Here is a 9,041-nt window from a genome sequence, read left to right as displayed (position 1 = left end):
CATTTTGTTCCTGTTAAAGTCTTAAGGGCCTAGATACTGTGAAAGGCGAGCCAAAAGTACACACCTGCTGGTGTTGTAGACAAATACTGTTTTAAGCGTAGTGGAGCGATACGCACAAAGTATGTCAGGCAGAGAAGTGCCAGGACATGCGCAGAGGAGTGGCAGAGGCCTAAATTCATCAGGCAGATGTCACAGCAGACAAGGAGTGAGTGGCAGCAGGAGTTGCAGCAAGAGGCCTGAGCTCCTGGTATCAGCTATTGGTCAAGTCTCAACCAGCAACCCATCTGCTGTCATCGATTTGGTTAACACGATCATCCACTTGATCATAAGTGACATCTGACACCCCCAGTAAACAGTCGGTAGGTTCCTCAGATACAACCTTCAGTTGACATGGCCGGGTAGCAGTTCCTGTTCTTCCATTGCCTCTGTCCTATGCTGTTCCCTCCCCCACAGAAGAATCTTATGGTGTGGGTTCAGCTCCACTATTTAGTGAGGACGAGATACTAGAGGACAGTCAGCAGCTACTGCCCAGCCAAGAAGTTAAGGAGACATCCGCTGCTTTCTCCACTAAGCGGACAAGTAGTGATGAGGAGTGGTGTGGGAGATGGTGTTGCGAGCATTCAGGCTCCTGAAGGAAAAACAGTTGAGGAACCTGAGGAGGACATCAGTGACATGCTGATGATGATAAAGCCTATCGCACTTGGGAGCCGAGTTCAGAAGGGGCTTTATCATCACCAGGAGAAGAGGGTTGCAGGTTGCCCATGAGGCAGCAGCTGAGCCAACAAGGTGGTAGCATGGTTGGCAGTAAGCATGGTGGCTGAAGTGTAAAAGTCTGGAACCAAACGTGCCCTGGATATACCACCTTCTTTGCAGCATCCTACCTACCCGGGAGGTAGTGGAGCAGGGGTTCCTGGAGTCGGCAGCAGTAGCAGTCAATCAGTGCGGACTGTTGGTGAGAAAATCAGCTACTCTGCGGTGTGAAAGTTTTTCATCAAGCATCCGGAGGATGTTAACCTGGCCACATGCAAGATGTGTCGGCAGAAGGTGAAGCGTGGCAAGGGTCCATATATTGGCACCACGGCTCTTTGTCAAAATATACAGCATCACCATAAAGTGGCATGGGAGAACCGCTGCTCTGATGGGGTGGTCCAGCCTGCAGCATCACCCAGTGGCACGCCGCTCCCTGTTTCAGCCAACCAAGGCTCCACCACCTCAGCCGAAGGGAGCTGTGTATCATACCAATCTTCTATCACTCAAGATGCTCCTGCTCCTCCTACTGTGAGTCAGTCATTCCGCAAGCAAGCCATCCGCAAAGCCATGTCTAAGAGACAAAACTATGTGCCTACTTATCCAGTGGTGCAGAAGCTGAATGTGCTCCTGTCCAAGTTGCTGGTGCTGAAGTCCCTCCCTTTTCAAGTGGTGGAGAAGGCAGTACAAGCCCTGCACAATTTTGTGGAACAGAAGGTGAGCCAGTCCTTGAGCCTGTTGGTGTGTACCAAAGTGCACGTCAGCGCTGACGTGTGGAGCTGTAACTACAGTCAGGCACAATACATGTCCTTTACGACCCACTGGGTAAATGTGGTTCCTACACAGCCACAACAGCAACTTGGACAGGTCACGCCACTTTCACCTTCACGCTCTCAGCCCCTTGGTCCTGTGACAGTGTGCGACTCCATCTCCTCATCCTCCACTGTGTCCTCCACCACTGCACGGACAAGTCTCAGTGCCCCTCCAGCATACCATGTGTGCAGGGCACGATGGTGTCAAGCAGTTCTTCACATGGTGTGCCTTGGCGAATGGAGTCACACAGGGGAGGAACTGCTAAAAGTCATTCATCAAGAAATCGAAATCTTTGCTTACTCCACACATATTCAGTCTGGTTTTCAAGCAGGTTCCTGAAGTGTTCCCCCCATCTGCAAGACATCCTAACAATGGGAAGGTAACTTTGCATGCACTTCATCCACTCGTACAACTCGTACAACAAAGCACACCCACCTTGAGATTACGGGATAAATGTCATTCCACTGCTTCATCCACTACAACACGTGTTGGAAACAATGACTGGTCAGGGCACTGGAGACATGGCGCCTACATCTCACAGCCACATGAGCCCTATGGGGGCTGTACTGGAGGAGGAGGAAGAGGGGGAGGGGCACAGTGGAGCATAGTTTAGGTTTTGCAAGATGGGCTTCTTTTCTAGTCATCTGACAGGAGAGGAGGAGCAGGAGCAGCTAGAGGAGCTTGAGAGTTATGAGGAAGGCGAGACAGAGGACCCAGACATACCGCTGCAGTTTGCAGTGGAGATGGAGGCACGGAGTCCCTCCGAGTCACTTGCACAAATGGCATGATGAATGCTCACTAGCTTGTTTAGTGACAACTGAATTGTCACCATTTAGCAGCGGGATGAGTTTTGGCTCTCCACCTCATTGGAGCAAAATGGGGGCCTTTTTTACACCCAGTGAGAGGGAGGACAAACTGACCTACTACAGAGACATCCTACATAGTCAGTTGGCTGATGCCTATCTGCACCATTGTCCATCCTCTCGCAGGTCTGACTCAGGGGGGCCCTCTGCGCTCATCTTCCACTACCATGGCTGCTGGGGAGGGGTGGGGTGGGGTGGCAGGAGCAATACCAGCTCCATCAACCACAGCCTGAGTCTACAGTCACTGATGAGTAGCTTTCTTCACCCACATAGTGAAGCAACTCATCAGCAGCAGGTAGACCTGTAGCAGGTCATGAACCAGCAGGTAGTGCATACCTTGACATGCCAATGCCAACACACCTTGAAGATCCGCTGGACTTCTGGGCAGCCAAACTTGATTTGTGGCCGCAACTAGCAGAGTTGCACTGGAAAAGCTGCCCTGCCCTGCCAGCAGTGTGCCATCAGAGTGGGTGTTTAGTGTGGCGGGGCCACAGTAATCCCAAGGAGAACTTGTCTGTCCAAGAAAATTTTGGAGAGACTGACCTTTGTGAAGATGAATCAGGCATGGATCAGCCAGGATTTCCACCCACCAATGCTTGATGCATCAGAGTAGATTGACCATGGTGCTACACCAACACTTCACAAATATGGCACTGCTCCTTAGTTACAGACATTTCTCCGCATTAGACCACAAGTAAGTATTGAAGATATGCATTACGTAAAACTTAACTTTTAATAATATTCTTAGGATAAAATATATGTGCCCAAATTTTTTTTTAAATCAAACAAAAGGAAAGATGTGCAAAAAAACGCCATGTGCCACCTTCACCACCAAGTATTAATGTGATGCAAAGACCTCTAAAAGGTGGAAGGGAACAACGTATGGTCCGTTGTAACCGATGGGGGTAAAACTTCCCCTGTAAGCCCTACTCTCGCATTATTAATTCCCTTCTTGGCAAGTATTACTCACCCTAAAATGGGTGGCCGCTCCCTATTTCCCCCTACAAATACTGCCATTTCCCAGGGTTTTTAGATGGAAATAGAGAGAGTTTCCTGTGTGCGGCCGCCCTTTTTAGGGTGAGTAAGGCTTGCCAAGAAGGGAATTAATATGGCAAGAGTAGGGCCTTACAGGGGAAGCTTTTACTCCCACCTGCTAAAATGGACAATACGTTGTTCCCTTCCACCTTTTCGAGGAAAGTGTTACTCGTCAGTGTTTGTATGTGGAAATAGGGAGAGGTTCCTGTGTGGGGCCGCCCTTTTTAGGGCAAGTAACACTTGTCAAAAAGGTACTTAATAATGCGAGAGTAGGGCTTTACAGGGGAAGTGTTTACCCCACTGGTTACAATGGACCATACATTTTTCCCTTCCACCTTTAGAGGTCCTTGCATCACATCAATACCATATATTTTATCCTAAGTATATTATTAAAAGTTAAGTTTTACATAATGCGTATCCTCAATACTTATTTTTGCACACTAACACTTTTAAAAAAGTGACCGTTTCCTTCTACCTACCTGCCTCAGCTATGCCACACATCTGATGCCACATCTGATCTCCTCCTTTTTTCTCCCACCTTCATCACCGGGTACTGGTACGGGTACTGTCACCAGGTCACTTTCAGGACTCCTGATGCTGCAGCTAATACATCCAGGCTGTTCATTCTGCCACCATATGTTCTCCCCATGCTGATGCCAGCTCCAGGCTGTCTCATACTGCCACTATATGTTCTCCTCATGCTGCCGCCACCTCCACGCTTTGTCATTCAGCCACTATATAGTCTCCTCATACTGCCGCACCTCCAGGCTGTGTCATTCAGCCACTAGATGGTCTCCTCATACTGATGCCACCTCCAGGCTCTGTCACTGTGCCGCTCTGCGACAGTGATTCTAATAGTGACAATTTTTCCAAAATTCGCTCATCTCATCAATCAATAAACCAAACAACGGAGCTTTGCAAATCAAAATTGTGAGAGCATTGTTTATACATAATACATGTGCAGAGCATTTATTACAGTTAAAAGAAGATGTACGCTTTGCAAATAGAGAGTCATTTTTAAACACAATATCACAAAAAATCATCTGGTTTGTGAATTAGAAAGTAAGCAATTTTACTATACATATTTAGCTTTAACAAAGTGGAATTCCAATAAGAAAAGTTAATTGCAAGTGTTTATCTAACATCAAAGGCAGCAATCCCTTGTCTCCATATTAAGAAGATAACTGGCGGTTAAAGGGGCATTCCAATATCCAAACAAGTTTAACATGTTTCTAGGGGTCCTGTAATAATAAAAAATAAATGACAATCCAGTACCTTCTAGTCCCAAACAAGTCACCACTTGTTGCTACTTTTGAGACCAGTCTTATCTGCAATCAGCCAATCACTGAATGAGATGGGACACCACTGTGGCCAATGATTGGCTCAGCAGACACTACCTGATGAGAAGACTCTACTTAAAAATAGCAACAAGTGGTGATGAGTGGGGGACCATTAGGTGCTGGACTATAGTAGGTAAATGTCATTTTAAAAAAAAAAATTTTTTACCACATCCCCAGTAGCATTCATGTATTTGTACTTTTACTATGAAGGGTATTTTTGTATCCTACATTTTTTTCTCAGTTTAGAGCTGTAGTCCTTAACAGAGTGGGCATACATATTTATAGTCCCATTTATTGCTAAATCAGTGATATCTTAAAACTTTCAAAGGTCTACAATTTCACATTTCATGTTTTATTATCTTTATATACACATCAAACATATCAAAGAAATGGTATTTATAAAGTGTTATTCCCATTTTTCAAATTGATGGCCTACCCTCGGGATAGGCTATGACAATTAGATTGGCATAGTCTGACTCCTACCAATCCCACATATTAGCTATTTAAGGAGGCTGTGACACTTGTGTGAGAACTCTGACCTCATCCATTATTACATGAGCTTTCAGCCTGTTTTACTTGCAAACACTGAACTAGTGAATGTACTGTACTGTACTGTTATATCTTGCCTAAAGGATTAGGTGTATCCAATTGAACAGAAAAAAAACACCTGCTGCATATGATTATATTCCTATTCTATTAGACTTTTGTAATTCCATTTTTCTTCTTATGTAGGACTGGTGGCATGTAATAAAACAGTGCTGTAAGGCAAGAATTATCTCCAAGCACAGTATTGTAAAAAAAAGAAAAAAATTTTGTATAGCACAACATAGCCAAACTGCACATAATATAGTGTATACATATTTTTTTTCTCTTTTTAACAAAATTCTGGTTCTATATAATGTATGTGTCTAATGCTTACAATTTTAACATATGTAAAAATATACCTAGAGAAATCTATGGTGGTAATTTCATATATCCACCGTACCATAATAACCATATTTTTTCATGATATACAATGAAATAAAAAGGGCTAACATACTCTTAGGTCTCTGAATTTGCAGCCAACAGGGTAAATAATTTTCCCATTTAGTCATACATAAACTAAAAGCAGAAAGTACATGGGCACTTTCACAAGCAATGTTCTATAGTGTCTCTAGCCCCGATATTAATAATATTAATAATTAGTAATAGAAGACAGCTTTCATAGTTTCATGTGACAGGACATTTTGGGCTTGTCAGGCTTTGTGGTCAGGTGAAACGTCAACCATTTCTATGCACCCCTTGAAGTTTTATCCCTGGGAAACGCAGCTTTATACTGTACACAAAATGGTAGAATTTTAAGCAATACTATTTGCAAAATTGCATTTGAATATTGAAAAGGGATACAAACAAAACACTTTGTCAAAAAAAAATATTTTAGTTGGAATCAAGAGTTTGTCATTGTCAGGCTATGTTCACAACATGTTTTACTGTATATTTTATGTGTATGCCTAGACTTTCCCCACTGTAATGTGTCCGTAGTTTCAGTTTGACATATATGGGCCCTTTCCAACTCATACCAATGTCCGAACATTGCCCAATACATACTGCCTGAATCCTGACCTTTTATTTATTTCCACAATCAAATAAAATGGCCAGAAAAACTGGACAACATTTCTTAGATAAAAGGCATGGCCTACATGGTTCCATCTCAAGAATTTTGATACTGCAGTATTTTCATTGAAGTTCTTTTCTTATGTATTTTATTTATTTACCTATTTAATGAAGTTAAAGGGGTATTCTGGGATTTTTTATTTCACTCTGCTCCAGGGGCTGTAAAGTTATTGTAGTTCATAATATAGTGTCTGTACCTATGTTTCATGGTGGTCTTGTAATTATTCTGTGATTTTTGCCCCATGTTTATTTTTCACAGCATAAAAAATGACTGTCATCTCAGGTTTTCTCAGATTGCAGTGCAGCCCAAGAAATTACATCACAAGTCAGGTGTTCAGGGGAGCCTGTCTTTGCTTCAATGGGTGGAGCGACTGCTGGGCAGGAGGGAGATCATTCTGCAAAGAATTGTAGTTTTGCAACAGGTGGAGGCACCCTGGTAAGAAAACACTGGTCTATTGCATGGAAGGGATCACAGGTGTGTTTCAATGGGTGGGGTGGCTAATATGTGGAAGGGAGAAAAGTGACCTTACACTTCCAAACAAGGAATCATGGGATTTGTAGTTTGAAAGAACAGACTCCAACAGGAAACAGCCATTTCACAAAAAGATAGCCACAGCGTTATGGTAATCTCACCACATAGCCCTTATCCCCAAGACAAGCACAGATCCTTCCTAAGCATTAGCGTATGCGAAAATTAGCATATGCAAAATTTAGCATATACAAATATTAGCATAAGCGGAAATAAGCATATGCAAATCTTCGCATATGCGAAAATTCGCACGCCAGTCTCACACAGTAGTATTAGAGCCTTCTTTACACCACACAAGCTGGAAGCAGAGAGGGGTGATCACTGTGATGTGTACTGTGAAAAAAAAAAAAAAAACAATAAAAAGGAATATTCGTAATTACAAATATATAGTGCTATATTCGCGAATATTCGCAAATTCGCGAATATGCGATATTCACGAATAAAATTTGCATTACAAATATTCACGAGCAACACTACTAAGCATGTCCATTACTGTCTGGCAGGTAAGTACTAAAATCACCTTATGGTGGATATCCCCTTTAATACATTTCTCAGTGTGGAGTGAAACAAACTACATCCTTGTATTCTTCATGCCACAATTCTTACAAAAAAAAAAAAAGTAAATTAATAACCAAAATATTAAGCATAATGTAACATTTAAATTTTTTTCTTGAAAATCCTTAAAATATACTTAACTAAATGGATTAGATAAACAGAGAAGGAGGGTTATCTAATGTCCCTATCTTCCAATTTATCCTCTAGTATAAATAGATTGCTCAAGAGTAGTCATAAAAGTTTATTGACATTTTCTGTTTAAATGGTTTTCCCCAGGTAACTCTTCGTTGGCACATGATTTTATTAGAAGATGAGACAGTTTCTGAAGGCTTGTTTACCCTATTCAATTACCAAAACTAGCCAATACTTTTGGAGCAATCTAAGCAATAACTTGCAAGTATGTACAAAGAAGAAAAAAGAACAATAAGCAATACGATATTGATGCCCGAAGATAGAACTTATTGTTATTAGTGCAACAATCAGTAAATATACAATGGGAAAAGCTACCTAGCACATAACTCTAGAAAGAGGTATAATCTGATATGATTGTCCTTGTCACTTAGGAAAACATTTGACATGTCACAGAGATTAGTTAGGCTTTCAGTGCTGAGACCACCACCGATTATTAGAATGAATGGAAAGAAAAACACAGCCTCACCAGTTTCACAAGACAGCCCCATTAAAAGTATATGGACACATTTTATAAAGCTGGACAGAGGTTGCTGAGAGCCATGAAGTGAAAAACTTGAGTGCCCGCTTCACCTGAGCACTTAAGCTGTGATTGTTGGGGTCTCACTGATACCTCAATTGATGAATACTTTTTAAATGAGCTTGTGAAATGTCAAAAAGTTCCTAACTCACAGGATAGTTTCTGAATAGAAAAGTAAAAAGAGAAACATGTGCTCTTGTGTCGTATCATCCAGCAATGAAGCTGGATACAAGGTGAAAAAGCTCCTTACCAGATCGTGTTGCCATGAGAGTGCAACACGTTGAAATAACACATAGTAAATTATAGATGATCAGCCACCTACAGGTCAAACCGAATCCTCCCCGGAATCCCGTTAGGAAAAATAGAAAGAAAGCACTGCACAGTGCATAAAAACTTTGACCAGTATCAGGCGCTTCTTCAAAGAGTTAAAAAAATAAATATAGTATTGGAAATCCTATGTATTAGCAACGCGTTTCAAATTCGGACAGAATTACTCGTTGGGGGAAGTATGCTTACACATACACAAAGATGGCATATATACACTGCTCAAAAAAATAAAGGGAACACTAAGATAACATATCCTAGATCTAAATGAATGAACTAATCTATGAAATACTTTCGTCTTTACATAGTTGAATGAGCTGATAACAAAATCACACAAGGATTATCATTGGAAATCAAATTTATCTGGTCTGGATATGGAGTCACACTCAAAAACAAAGTGGAAAATCACACTACAGGCTGATCCAACTTTGATGTAATGTCCTTAACCCCTTAACCCTTTAACGACGCAGGAC

Source organism: Hyla sarda, chromosome 1 (genome assembly GCF_029499605.1).
Source record: "Hyla sarda isolate aHylSar1 chromosome 1, aHylSar1.hap1, whole genome shotgun sequence".
NCBI lineage: Eukaryota > Metazoa > Chordata > Amphibia > Anura > Hylidae > Hyla > Hyla sarda.
The sequence above is the reverse complement of the archived record's forward strand: the minus strand, read 5'-3'. Positions refer to the sequence as shown.